Source organism: Typopeltis vanoorti, chromosome 24 (genome assembly GCF_054136105.1).
Source record: "Typopeltis vanoorti isolate ZY-2024b chromosome 24, IOZ_Tvanoo_1.0, whole genome shotgun sequence".
Taxonomy (NCBI): domain Eukaryota; kingdom Metazoa; phylum Arthropoda; class Arachnida; order Uropygi; family Thelyphonidae; genus Typopeltis; species Typopeltis vanoorti.
The window spans coordinates 37,674,691-37,690,476 of record NC_143572.1 but is presented as its reverse complement, the minus strand read 5'-3'; the positions used below and the strand labels follow the sequence as shown (position 1 = coordinate 37,690,476).

Here is a 15,786-nt window from a genome sequence, read left to right as displayed (position 1 = left end):
CAACTGCAATGAATTAAATTTAGCCCTCAGTCCTGTCTTATCTGCAGTCCACATGCTTTCAACTATTTTGAAATTCCCAGATGCATATGTTAAGACTGAATACTGTCTTGGCTATTACTGGATGTTTGGGCTGATTTCTCTCCTTCCATATAAAGTTATTCAACTGGCTTTCTACTGTACTGGCTTAGTTATTTTGTTATCTCTTTCCATATTTCATTTGAATTCTTCAGTAAGCAATGATTAATCGAATAGCTCTTTAGGTACTCGGTAAAAACTGAGTACCAAAACAGTTTAAATATATAACTTGGTCATGTTCACAAATGAGAATGCATTGAGCTTTTCCTGGTTATTTTCATTTAACAGTTCTTGAAAAATTTAAGCAGATTTACAGCTTTACAACTGGAAAGATTCGAAACAAATGGAAAGAAGAAAGGAAGGAAATGAATCTTAATCACTTCTCCAGATACACAGATCATACTTAAATTGAAACACCAGGCCTGATAAGCACACACCTACCCCCCCCCCTTTCCACTTCACATAGGTGAGTGGGAGCTGTAGACTGGTGCTTCAAATAAAAGTTGATCTGATGTAGTTGTTTAAGGTATTTGAAAGATTTTGTGAGGATCTAGGATTTAGGACTGAGCACCGATTTCCATGAGTCAGCATGGTTTAAGGATGGGATGTGTTTTACCAATATACTTACAGCAGGGCAAAAGATGTACTAGAAAAGCTGATACTTGTACAGCAGTATAACTAAAATTTTTAGATTGGCTGGCATCTGTAGTTTGGCATTTAAATTAGAAGATGTAGAATGGGATAATAGATTAGTTGAATAGTTGACTATCTGATAGGTATTAACAGGTTGCATATTATTATTATTATTATTATTATTATTCAGGCCTCGATGGAGTCAAACGACTCATCCAGGGAGGTCCTTCCTAGGAAACACAAAGTCTATCAAGACTCATCATGGAAAGTCCCTCCTCGGAAACACAAAGTCCATCATACCACTCTTTAAATGCCTTGACCGTTCCCACTCTCATTACTCTATAAAGCAATGCATTCCATGGTTCAACCACCCTCCATGCAAAGAAACCACACTCCTCACCCTCTTTCTCACAGTTTCCTTTCGTAACGTCCAGGGATGGCCCCTTGTCATGACTCCTTCCAGCTGTTCAACCAAGCGAAAGAACTCCCCAGTGTCAATCCTGTAACCACCTCTCAACAGTTTAAACTTCTCAATCATATCACCTCTCCTTCTTCTATCCATCAAAATCTGCAGTCCACACTCACTCATCCGATCCTCATAACTAAAATTGTACAGTCCTGATACCATCTTTGTTATCAGACATTATACCGTTTCCACAGTTAATTTATCCCCTTCAAATCCTGTAGACCAGATCTGAGAACAATAGTCTAAGTGTGGTCTGATCAGAGTCTTATACAATGGAATTATAACCCTTTTATCTCTACAATGTCCTTCTCATTATTGCAGCAATCCTCTGTGTTACCTTCACTACCTTTGCAAAATGTCCCCTAAATTTCAGGTTTCTGTCAATCATCAACCCCAGATCTCTTGTCTCCCCTACTTCCTTCAGTATAGCTCCTCCGATAGAGTATGCAGCGTCCCATCGATGTGTCTCAAACCTCAAGACCTTACATCTTGCAGCATTAAACTGATACCTCCATTCATTTGCCCATCTATCTAGCTTATTCAAATCCTCTTGCAGAGCTACCACATCTGCACTATTAATAATAACCCTTCCTAGCTTCACATCATCTGCAAACAACTGTATATCCCACTGCAATCCACTGACAATATCATTGATATAAAAGTTAAACAATATAGGTCCTGGTACTGAGTCCTGTGGAACCCCACTTGTAACCTCTGCCTCCTTGAAACTGCCCCACCATACATGACTCTCTGATACCTATCGGACAGCCAATCCTGAATCCAATTGACCAACTTGACATCCAAACCAATGTGCTGCAACTTAAATATCAGCTTATCATGTGGAACCCTGTCAAATGCCTTCGCTAAATCCAAGAAAATGGCAGTATATCCATTTCCCTCATCTACTGCTCTTGTAACTTTATTATAAAATGCTAGCATATTACTAAAACAAGAGCACCTCTTCACAAATCCATGTTGACTCTCACAGATAACATTACCCTCATCTGCTCAATGTTGTATACGGTTCCTAATTAATTTCTCCAAGATCTTAACAATTACTGATGACACACAAACTGGCCTATAATTAGACACTTTCAATCTGCTACCACCCTTATGCAATAGCACTATCTTACTTTCCTTCCAATCCCTGGGCACTTTTCTCATATGGGCGAATTTCATTGAAAAGCCAGGTCAAAGGAGCTGTCAGTTTTTAAGGACATTCTCTCAAAACTCGTGGTGAAATCCCATCCAGTCCCACAGTTTTACTGACATCCAGAGTACTCAGTATTTGGAACACATTCTCCTCTTGCACCTCTAAACCTTGAACCTGCCCTATCCCTCTAGTATTAAAATTTACTCCTCCAGGATGAAATACTCCAATAAAGTATTCATTGAACTATGTCCTTTGCATCAGTCACTCTATTCCCATTTTTATCCCACAATGTCATTCTTCCACAATTATTTCTCCTCCTACTGGCCACATAGCTAAAAAATTCCCTAGGATTTTCTTTGGATCTTAGGGCCAATCTCTTCTAATATTCCAGTTTTGCCTTCCTTACCATACTAGTCACTCTCCTGGCCTGTGTCATATTCTTCATGCATCTTCTCTTCACCTGTCTTCTTATATATCTTCCATAGCCTCTTTTCACATTCAGTTCCTGTTTAATATTGTTTGTCATCCAATTTATTCTAAATTGTGGTCTCTTCTTCACTTATGTAATACAGCTTATTATTACTAACAAATATTCCTTCAGCATTTCCGAAGCACTAATGATATCCCGGCCTTCCAATTCCTCCCTCCATGAAACTTCCCCAAGTTGATGTCTAAGACTGTTATAATCACCTGCCTTATAATTCACATACGTTCCCATCTCTTTGTTACTCCTGCATGTCTATTCATCTTCCAAGTCAAAACCACAAGGTCACTCTCTGCAACTGGTGGGAGAGATGTCATCTCAGTTATTATCAACTCTTCTGATTCTGTGACCAACTCCAAAACTCTTGAACCTCTTGTTCCCTCTATTAAATGTTACCTAAGACATTTGTCCCTCAAGAATTCTAGAAATTCCATTTCCTTATTGCTACATGCATCTTCTTCTCGCCAATTTATACTGTTGTAGTTAAAATCTCCCATAACAATCATTATTCTTGCACTTGCCAAGCTCAACTGTCTAAACATCTCCTGGTCCCCATCCTCTGTGCTCCTTGGTTTATAGCAACATCCCACTAAATATTCTGTCTTTCCCACCTCTACCTCATACCATATGCTTTCAAAATCATTAGTGTCATTGCCTTCCAAAAGCCTCCACTGTTAGAGGACATAAGTCGTCACTTATCATAAGCAGGCCTCCACTGTCACACTTTCCCTTCCTATCCTGCTGAAAAATGCTGTACCCTGTTACTTCTATCCTGTTTTGTCAACCAATTTTCAGTGATCCCAATAATCTTTGGTCAGACTGATGCTATCAGTGCCACCAATTCTTCTCCTTTATTCTGAATACTCCTGGTATTAGTATAAAGCATAAAAATATGGAAAGCACCGTCCCAGAACAGAAAAGGCAGCTGCCTATTTAGGACCATTATTGTTTAACTTGTGTGTTAATGATTGGAGAGAGATGTTTAAGTAGTGAGATTATGCAGTTATCTGCAGATTATGCAAAACTGGGAGGAACTAGGAAAAACTATGAGGAATGAAATGGTTGTTACTGCTCTTCAACAGGATTTCAATACCATTGGTGTTGACTTGTGAGTGGGGCTAAGAGTTCAGTATTTCAAATGTAAGATTTTGAAATCTGGAAAGCAAGGATTAGATTAACTATATTCAGTAGTAAAGATTATAAAAGAGGAGAAAGAAATGAGGAACCATAAAGTAATGGAAGAAAGGATCTGAAAATTAGGGAGATCACAATTTGAGGACTACACAATAACAGTGATTTTTATTGTGGTAATTATGAAGAGGTTACTGAAATAGAGAATCAAAGCAATTATAGTTCCACCACACAAGCCTTGATTATGATACATTTAAACTACTGTCTCAAATTTTGTCACCTGGTTTTTGAAGAAATTAAGAGATTTTGGAAAGATAGTAACAGATATCTCAGGAATACTGCTTGTGCAGAAGATTGAAGGAATGATATCTGCAGAGGCTGGTGGACAGCAAGAAGAATTATATTATTGTTATTATTATAATTATAATTATTATTATTGTTATTGTTATTATTATTCACATGATTGAGACATGGTTAGTCAAATGGAAAGAATTTACACACTCCGACCAGCAAACTATGGATTTGAATTTCACCACATATATAGATGTTTCTTAATATTTTTAGGTGCTAAATGAAATTGTGTTACCCAATTCCACCATACAAGCTTTGATTATTATTTTATTATTAAGTGACACCTCCAACGGGTCCAAAGCCTCATTGAGGGAGAGCACCTACTTTACAACTCTTTGTCTCTAACACTGAATCTAACTACAGCGAACTACATCATCTACAAAAATGCCATCTATTGCCCACCACCACTAGTATTTTCACAGACAATCACAAACATCCATGCCCATGGCAGGATTTGAACCTACATTACAAAAGGTTAATATGAAAGAGAGTGTGCTGAACAAGAACTGTAAGTAGTTATAATACTGAACATGAATGTATGTCAAGTGTTTATGTTTATGAGATAATGTATATTAATGTAGAATTAGGCCTAAACAAGGTATGGCTTATATTCAGTTAATGTTATACTAGATTGTGAATTAGATTAGAAAGAACTAAGACTAGCAAGAGAATTGTAATGACATTGTATATATCTGTGAATGTGAATCATTCTGTAAGTATTTCCTTTTGACATAATTAAATGGTTTGTGAGTCTGCGCGGTTAGCCAAGTGGTTACGCGCTCTGCTACCATATGTCTGGGAAAGGAGTGTCCGTCATTCGATTCTTGTCGCTGACATGAGGAACTAAGGATCTTTCTCAGACATAGCCAAGTTAGCCTGTCTTGGGCATGGACTGCAGAGTTTTTCTCCCCAGTTTATCTGGAATTTTTCCTCCTGCAAAGCAGATAGACCTGTCTTAAGAACACAACGCTTCACACACAATTACACATGGTTGAGCGTGGGAGTAACTTCTCGACCTCGTAGTGAGTTATGAAACCCAAAAATGGGAGGCCAAGGCCCTACATGGGGCTGTATTGCCAAAGAAGAAGAAGAAAATGGTTTGTGAACATCACATTGGACCAATTCTGCCAATGCACTATCCTAAAAAATTCGAACCTGCATAAGGTACAAGTTTATGTGATTTATACTTAAGATATGACTAATTTAAGGTAAGGATTAATATAGGCAGCGAATACAAATGATATCCGCTTTGTCTTTTAAGATTTCATAATCTTTCCCTCAATATATGGTCTAACTGGCACAGTCGTAAAACAAATAAATTTGTTAGACTATAGAGCATAGGAAATAAGATATAGTAGAAATAGATAGATAGATGGTGGCAGCCACTAATTAAAGTAGTCGACCATTCATGAATGTTAAATAAAGAAAACAAAGACAAAGCAGGGTAACAGAAACACAGAATTTTTATAACAATGAAAACTGGGGAGAGCAATGCAGAGTCAAGAGGTCTTACAAAAGGACTTGAATAGATTGCATGAAACAATTAGTTCAGTGTTGCAAAGTGTAAGGTTTGAGATTTAGTGACTAATGATAAGATGCAAAGTATATACTTGGTGGGGAAACTTTAACATAAGTAGAGGAGATGAGGGATCTAGGAGTGCTGGTGGACAGGGACCTGGCATTCGGGGGCCACATTGCACAAGTTTGTGAAGACGTCACATTGGATAATGGCAATGATGGAGAGGACCCAGACATGCAGAAATAGAGAAGTTATGATGCCATTGTATAAGGCCTCATATGGATTATTGTACACAGATTTGGTCGCCGGGTTTTCATGATGATGAGAATATGTTGGAAAGAGTCCAGAGAAGATTCACAAACATGGTCAGTGGTCTTTGGAATGTGGAGTATGAGGACGGATTGAGAGAATGTAAGTTGCAGAGGCTCATAAATAGGAGGAAGAGGGGGTGGGGATATGATTGAGCCATATAAGCTAGTCAGGGGTTGTTATCAGGTTGACATAGAAGAGATTTTCATAGAATAGGAGAGGGGGGAAAGAACAAGTGGCCATAGCTGGAAACTATAAAGAGAGTGTGAGCAGAGAAGTGAGGCATAGGATCTTTTCATGCAGAGTGGCTGGTGAGTGGAATGCGTTGCCTGAGTGTGTTGTGGGTGTAGACACATTGAATCAATTTAAAGCATGGTTAGATGAGCATTGTGTGCAATAATGTGTACCTCTCATGATGAGTCTCTGACTCCATGGGAGGTCAAATGTTAATAATAATAATAATAATAATAAAATTTTGTCACCAGGTTTCTGAGGAAATTAAGAAATTTTGGAAAGTTGCAGGGAACATGACTCAGATAGTAACAGATATAAGGAATACTGCTTGTGCAGAAGATTGAAGGAATGATATCTGCAGGGGGCTAGTGAACAGTAGGAAGAAGAATTATATTATTATTATTATTATTATTATTATTATTATTCATATGATTGCGACATGGTTTGTCAAATGGAAAGCATTTGTACACTCAACCAGCAAGCTGTGGATTTGAATTCCACCATGTACATGGATGTTTGGGAATATTTTTGATGTTAACTGAATTGTGTTACCAATATTAGACCACTATCATGCTTTCAGACACCTGCAATGGCTTGAAAAGTTCAATGTTTTGTCTCTAGAAGAGCAGGATTTCCATATAATCGAACCAATAGTAGATGGGGTGTTAAAACACACACAACACACGCACACATTATTATTATTATTACGTAACACCTCCAGGGAGTCCAAAGACTCATCGAGAGAGGGCACCTGCTCTACAACTCTCTGTCTCCACCACTCTACCAACTGCAACTACCCCTCATCACCTACACCATCTACCACCAACTACCACCTCTATTTATTTTTAGACCACCTAAACAAGTGCCACGAAAAGATCTCTTTCACCCTCGAACTGGAATCGGATGACTGTCTTCCCTTTTTAGACCTCAAACTTACCAGATGTGCTGAGAACATTAAAATCTCAATTTTTAGAAAGCCTACTCATACTGGCAGATACCTTCATGCTTCCTCCCATCATTATCCTCCACAAAAATGTGGTATTATTTCCACTTTAGCCCACCGAGCCAAATTATTACTTACCGAAGAAACAGAAATTATAAATGAACTCAGTTTTCTTAAAAAAACGTTTATTAACAATGGCTTCTCTCCAAAGAAGATTGACAAATTTCTTTCCCCCAGGCACTCAACTACTGCTGAAGATCCCCCTCCCCCAAGAGCCTTCATCTCCTTGCCTTACATCAGCTCTCTTTCACCAAAACTGGCAAAGATCCTCAGGAAATTTAACTTCAAAACGTGCTACACTACGCTTCCAAAACTTCGTTCATTACTTTGCAAACATAAACAGAAACATCTTCCTACTCAGTTTCCAGGAGTCTACAAGATTTTGTGTGATTGCGGAAAGCCTTATTATGGACAGACTGCCAAATCCATCCTTCTACGTTTGGATGAACACCGTAGAGATATCTCCTATAATAGGACTAGAGCTAGCGCTCTCTCTAGCCACGTTCTCTTTTCTGCTAACTCAGACGAAGGCCGCCAGCACATTGTAAACTGGACTCAAACTGCTAATATCCATGTGTGCTACGATGAACTCGAAAGAAAGATTGTTGAATCAAGAGAAATTTCTCTAGATTCCTCTCATATCAACAACAGCCTGAGTTACAATCTCTCGGACGCACACGTTGCTTCTGTTCAGTACTGGCGCACTCGTGACTGCGCGTAGTATTCGTTTGTATGGAACTCATACTTGCATTTTTTCAAACATGCTACTGTTTTTCACTTGTTCTGTTAATACAATTTTAAGTCTCTGTAAATTTTTATATATTTCTTTGAGTATGATACCTGATGATGTTCTTGTAACGAAACTAGTAAACTAGTAGTATCTTGTTAAATATATCTTGCCATCTTTTCTCTCGGTAATAGTCATTAAACTTATTTTATAATATTCCTACCGAGTAAAAATGAATTCTCCTAATATATATATATATATATATTTTTTTTTTTTTAAATTTTATTTTTTTTTTTTAAGAATAAATATTTAATGACTTAAACTGAGATAAAATATGAAGTTTTAATGAAAATGATACAACTAGTTTCAGCCTTTTACACCTTCTTCAGGTATCCACTAAAGGTAGAACACAGTAATAAAAATTGAAGTTACAAAAAACTAAGAATTACAGGCAAAAAATGCAATACATAATTGACACAAAACATTGTATTTTTCAAGTTGTTCTATCTAATGCGCTATTGTTTGTTGCATGCATTTCAGTCTCCAATAAATTGGCTAATGTCCTTAAAAAATACAACATCAGGACATTTTTCACTACACTCCCTAAAGTCCATTCTCTTATAAGCCATCTGAAGCATATTCATCACAACCTGAAATATCCAGGTGTTTATAAGTTGTGGTGCGATTGTAGTATTCCTTATTTTGGACAGACTAACAAATCTGTTGAACTTCATATAGAGGAGCATAAGACAGACATCTCCTATAAAAGATCACATGCATCTGCCATATCCAGTCATGTTCTTTTCTCAAACAATCCTCATGATGATCTACAGAGTCACTCAGTTTGCTGGGATAAATCCGAAATCATTTTTCACTGCAGTGATGAGTTTGAAAGGAAAATCGTGGAGTCCAGGGAAATCCTCCTTAATCCTGAACATTTGAACAACAATTTGAGTTACAACATCCCTGATAGCCATGCTGCAGTTGTTCGATACTGGCATTCACGAGAACTTGCCAGCTCGCATGCAACAAACAACAGCACGTTAGATAGAACAACTTGAAAAATACAATGTTTTTGCGTCAATTATGTATTGCATTTTTTGCCTGTAATCCTCAGTTTTTTTGTAACTGAGAATTACTTCAATTTTTATTACTGTGTTCTACCTTTAGTGGATACCTGAAGAAGGCTGTAAAAGGCTGAAACTAGTTGTATCGTTTTCATTAAAACTTCATATTTTATCTTGGTTTAAGTCATTAAATGTTTATTCTTTAAAATGTACCATTACAACTGAGTAGAATCTCAGGAATACACACACACGCACACACACACACACACACACACACACACACACACACACACACACACACACACACACACACACACACACACACACACACACACACACACACACATATATATATATATATATATTATTCTACTTTTACTATGAGTTGCCTTGGTCTTGCACTACATGCAGGGTCGGCTAGACTTGCAACACTTGCAGGCACAAATTTCACTTGTTTGTCTGTTTGCTTACTTGGGAAACGGAGTAAAACCAGGTTTAAAATAGCTTGGTATCTTTAACATTTATTATACCCAAGGTAAAATACTTTCTACATTTATATCATCTCCTGAGATTTTTATTTAATAAGGTTAAAACACCTTATGGTAACTTGTTCTGGTAAAATAGTTATAAGGGCTTTATTACTAAAATCTTGGTATTTCTAGCCTGGCTCCCACTGATGAGACCTCAATAAAGGTCGAAACCGGTCTGGGTAGTGGCCCCTTGCCTTTAATACAAAGCATCATACATCTTCTCCAGGAGATGTGCTTTGCATTAAGGGTAAATATTAAGATTAGTGATCAGAGCTTATTCTACTTTTACCATGAGTTGCCTTGGTCTTGCACTACGTGCAGGGTCAGCTAGACTTGCAACACTTGCAACATTTCCCAAGTAAGCAAACAAGACAAACTTGACTTGTTTGTCTGTTTGCTTACTTGGGAAATGGAGTAAAACTAGGTTTAAAATAGCTTGGTATCTTTAACATATATATATATATATATATATATATATATATTATTGATCATAATTTACTTGGTAGAAAATGTATATAAAAATGAATTTAAATGATTCTATACTGCAAAAGAAAAATTTAATGTTAAGATATGACTAGTTTGAAGTGCGACGATCCTGCATACATTTTAGAGAATTAAATTTTCTGATGAGATTAATTTTATTAGTATTCTGGACATTAGAAGCTTTTAGAGCACTAATATCTTTTAAATTGTTCCAAGATGAAGAGTCTAGAGATGTAGATAAACGGACTTCAAGAGCAGTCTTTTTAGAAAAATAAGCAACCAGACTACATTTGGTATCAAAAATCCATTCAGACAAAAGCTCTAATTTTAAGGAATCATTACAACTGCCAGAGCTCAAAGAATTTTCCGCAGAGCTAAATTAGAGCTTTTGTCCAAACGGATTTTTGACACCAAACGTAGTCTGGCTGCTTATTTTTCTAAGAAGACCGTTCTTGAAGGCCCTTTATCTACATCTCTAGACTCTTCATCTTGGAACAATTTAAAAGATATTAGTGCTCTAAAAGCTTCTAATGTCCAGAGTACTAATAAAATTAATCGCATCAGAAAATTTAATTCTCTAAAATGTATGCAGGATCATCACACTTCCAATCTTAATTCTGCTTTTTTAAAAAAAGTTGTAATAAATAATTCTTCCCATCCACTTTCGACAGAAGAAAGTGTACTTGCTAAAGGTCTCAATTTTGTTATAGCTCCTACATCGATACCTAAAGAACTATTCTTAACGAAGATTGAAAAAGCAGCATCCTTATTACCAACCAAGAGGCAAACCTTCTTCGTATGGAAGCTATTTTCACCATAAATCATGCAAGACCGCCTTCTGATAACGTTTCTCATTCTGAGAGATCAGCGATCAGCTATTAAAAGTTTGAGATACAATAATGACATCATTATTCTTCCTGTAGACAAAGGGAATGCTACTGTCATCTTAAATAGATCAGATTACCATAACAAAATTTTGGAACTACTAAACACTGACACTTACTCTGAACTAAATAGTGATCCTACAAAAGAACTACACAATAGGACCAACAATTTACTGAAAACCACCTCAGAGTTACCAAGAAACATCCGTCTTTCCCTTAGGTCGATTCATCCTCTAATCCCTAGGTTATATGGACTCCCTAAGATCCATAAATTAAACTCTCCACTAAGACCTATTGTTGAGGGCATAAACTCTCCTACTTACAACCTTTCAAAATACGTCGCATCCTTTCCTTTTCTCATGTAAAAAATTCAGCTGATTTTGTCTCCAAAATAAAAGACATCAAACTCAACACATCAGATTTAATGGCAAGTTTTGATAGTGTTTCCCTCTTCACGAATGTACCTACTCAAGAAGTTCTAAACCTTCTCTAGAAGAAACTATCCAAGAAATTTTTTCCTTACTTTCTCACTGTGTGAACTCAGGATACTTCAAAATGATAACAAGATTTATAAATAAAACTCAGGTTTAGCTATGGGCAGTCCACTCTCTCCGATTCTTGCTGACATATTTCTTAAGGATTTTGAAGAAAAAGCAATTAATTCCTCGACTCTTAAACCTAAAGTATGGTATCGTTATATTGACGATGTATTTCTCATCTGGGAATACGGTGTCAACAACCTCAACTTTTTTCTGGACCACCTCAACAAGTTTCATCAGAAAATCAATTTCACCTGTGAACTGGAATCCGACGACTGTCTTCCCTTTCTGGACTTAAAACTTACGAGATGTGCTGAAAATATCAAAATCTCCATTTTTAGAAAATCCACTCACACAGACAGATACCTTCATGCTTCTTCCCATCACTACCCTCCACAAAAGTTTGGTATTATTTCAACCCTGGCACATCAAGCCAGATCTTTATTAACAGATGAAACAGAAATTGAATATGAACTCAATTTTCTTAAAAAGTCTTTTGTTAACAATGGATTCTCTCTTAAAAAGATTAATAAATTTCTCTCTGTCCACCACTCAACTGTTTTTGAAGATTCTTCTCCACCAAGAGCTTATATTTCGTTACCATACATCAGCTCTCTCTCTCCCCAAAACTAGCCAAAATACTTCAGAAATTCAACATTAGAACTTGCTTCACTACATTTCCTAAACTTCGCTCCATACTAAGTAGACCTAAAATGAAACATCTTCCTACTCAGTATCCAAGAGTCTACAAGATTTTGTGTGATTGTGGCAAACCATACTACAGCCAGACAGCTAAATCCATCCTTTTATGCATGGAAGAACACCAAAGAGACATTTCCTACAACAGAATCAGGACCAGCGCTCTCTCTAGCCACATTCTCTTCTCTATCAACTTGGATGAAGGCCGCCAACACCTCGTAGACCGGCCACAAACTTCTAATATCTATGTGTGCTATGATGAACTTGAAAGAAGAATAATTGAATCTAGAGAAATATCGCTTAAGTCATCTCATATTAATAACAGCCTTAGCTACAATTTTCTGATGCACACATTGCCACTGTCCAATACTGGCGCACTCGTGTCAGCTCATGCACGTAGTCAACTTCATTTGGAACTCAAACACGCATTCCTGTTTTTAAATGTACTTGTGTGTTTTATACTAGATCTGTTAATGTATTTTATCATGTCTCTGTTATTTTTTATTTAATTCTTTGCCTGTGATACCTGAAGAAGTTGAATTTCAACGAAACTAGTCGTATCTTAACATTAAACTTTTCTTTCTCGGTATAGAGTCATTTTAATTCATTTATATATATATATATATATATTTGTGAGGGATTTGTACCAGATTAATACAGAAAAAATGTTTGTTAGAGCAGCAGAGAGTGGTGGAACACATTTTCAAAAAAAGAGATTCTGGCAAAAAAAAAAAAAAAGTGGAGCTAAAATGGGGTTTTTGCATAAGACACTTTTCAAGTTAGACAAAATATCATTTAGACTTACCAAATGACAAATCATTTAATTTCTCATTGAAGCACCATTACCACTAACTTCTTACTTATTGTAAGCCTGAAGTGTCTGATATCAGGTTTGACTCCAGAGTAGAGATTCTAGCTTATATTTTTCCCTCTCTTAATTACAGTGTAAGTGATATCCTTCGGAGGATACATGTGAAAACATATTTGGAAATCCAGAATTGGGTAGCCAATAACCTGTTTTTTTTATTTCAGTCATTTCTGACTGTAGGTGACTTTGTAGGCATTGCCCACAAAGTATTCTTGGTAGATTTTTACAGGGTAGTTCACCACTGCTTTCCCCAACCCCCTCAATTTTATCTGGGCTCGGGACCAACATATGGCTGGGACAGTGTGTTCACGGGGCCGGTTTGCCTGTTCTGGGGAGCGAAATACCCGAGTTTCCAGGTGAAAAACCCCCTATCTCCATATAAGACCACTAACTTCTTACTAACTCACCTTTAGTCGAACGAGACCAGATAAAGGTTCCTCATGTCACTGACGGGAATCGAACCCAGGTCTTTTCTACCAGAGGGCTTCGTCTATACTGAATGAGGTAGGGAGGTTCTTATCTGACGATAACATTAATATAACACATCAGGAGTGAGGCTTCCTGATTGGCTAGTGCTGTTTTCCTATAATCCTGCTTTCACCTCTCCAGGCCATACATGTATTGTTTTATGTGGGGAAAGTATACAATATGTGGGGTTGAATTATGGTTAGGTGACTGGGTTTTCTCTCCATTGCCTAAGAGTTCATCTTCTAACTATGTGTTCTAAAACATTATTTTCTGTCAATTCTACATGAGAGGCATTGGTGATTGTTTGGAATTACAACCAGAGCCACTAAGGCTATGAAGCCAGTATATTATATTTATTAATCATATGTGTTCTTCTGACTGGTTTACCTGTTTAGTTGAATGAAATACTTGACTTTTCACAAAGAAATATCATGTCACTTTCCTATGAGACCAGCTGTCTCATTTTCACTTGAAAAGTCTTTATAAATATTCTTATCATCCTCGATAAGATTCAAACTTAGGACTTTTAAATCAAAGGCAAGAGAGGCTCAAAAATCTGTAGCACATAAAGGAAGTAGTCAAAAAGAAATAAACATGGTAATATGGTTTTTGAAAAAGTGGAGGTTACAATCCTAAGGAAAAACAGTAATGGAAGGAGTGGGGATGGGGGGAGGGTATTCCAAAGGCAAATGGAATGAATGAAGAAGTCAGTAAGTTCGTTCAGCATGTTTTGAAGCAGTGGATAGATGTTGTCCAGTAGTTGCTTGTATGTGTGTGGATTTGAGTGCCTGTGGAAATTACCAAAAATAAAAATAACCAAAAACTTAACATGCACAAACCAAATAAAAAAAAATATATTTATTATTATTTTTTCCACAGATTACTTTATAGATTTCCAAAAAAAAAATATTTCCACAGATTTATGTTCTTGTTTACAGCCATATGTGACAGTAAACACGAACACAAATGATGGGTACCTCAAATTACAGGCATTCAGACCTAAATTCCTGTCATAATTAAAAACACTCAAATCTCAGTTATAGAAACAACCAGTCAGCTTAATTGAATCATCTGCAATGTCTAATTGTTTCTGCTACAAATGGTAGTATTTGAATATTCATGCCATTTGGCATTTAATGATGAAGAATGCTAAATATAGACTTTTCTCTTTTGGATCTTCTCTGGCTCTGAATATTTTTATTTCACTGACCAAGCTCAAAAGGGCTTCCAAAGTATTGAGAAATAACATATAATACACCTGAGAAGGGAATGTACCATGCACATTATGAGGTATAGAGCAACTTGAAGTGGTAAAGATACTACACATGAAAACTTTTGCATGCTCATGTTTAGATAAAAATAAGGTTGAAAATAAGAATATAATTTCTGATTAAATATAATTTGCATTCTTCTCTAACAGGAGAGAAGAAAAAAAACTTGCTGCAACTATCTCAAATTCATAGTATTGTAATAAAATAGAAAGACACCATTTTGCTACTTGCATGTTGAAATACCACCTCTTCTTCGATTGTGTTAGATCTCATTATCACCATGTGTTTGTCAATGACACATCGATAAAGATCAAAATCTGTCTGAGTGGTGACTTTCATCACAATGAACAGCATTATTAAGCACCTCCATAGCACAGTTGGAAAAGCAATTTGGAAGCAAACATTCCACCCTTTAGAAAACACCCAAGTACAATTCAACTGAAAAAAAGCCATTTAAAGAGGAATCTTCATAGATCCTTTTTCATTTCAGGATTACTTAGCCATTCTAATATGGAAGAAGCAGTTTTTTTTCCCCCATAACTCATTTTTTATCCTGCATGCAGACGGACCAAAATACTATTAATGGGCAATAGATAGCTTATTATTATTATTATTATTATTATTATTATTATTATTATTATTATTATTATTATTATTATTATTATCACTAAATTGCTTAAGGAAATTACAACATATACTAGGATATACATTAAAATAAATTTTTATACACTTCCAATATTTCGGCAACGTCACGTTGCCATCTTCACAGGAATTTAAAAACAAGACACATGCATGCAAGCACAACAAACAGTAAATAAGGACGAATCAGGAAGCTATTCTTTCAACAGTGCCCCTAGCGGGCAATGTTGGTATTCTTGGGCGATTGGGCTGA

The 15,786-nt window shown here is 36.5% G+C and overlaps 1 protein-coding gene across 1 annotated transcript in view; it reads left to right on the top strand.

Moving 5' to 3' along the window:
- The window catches only part of kl-2 (dynein heavy chain 2, axonemal kl-2), a 1,497,432-nt gene that overhangs the window by 1,167,947 nt on the left and 313,699 nt on the right, over nucleotides 1-15,786 (top strand). The gene's annotated exons all lie outside the window — the stretch shown is intronic.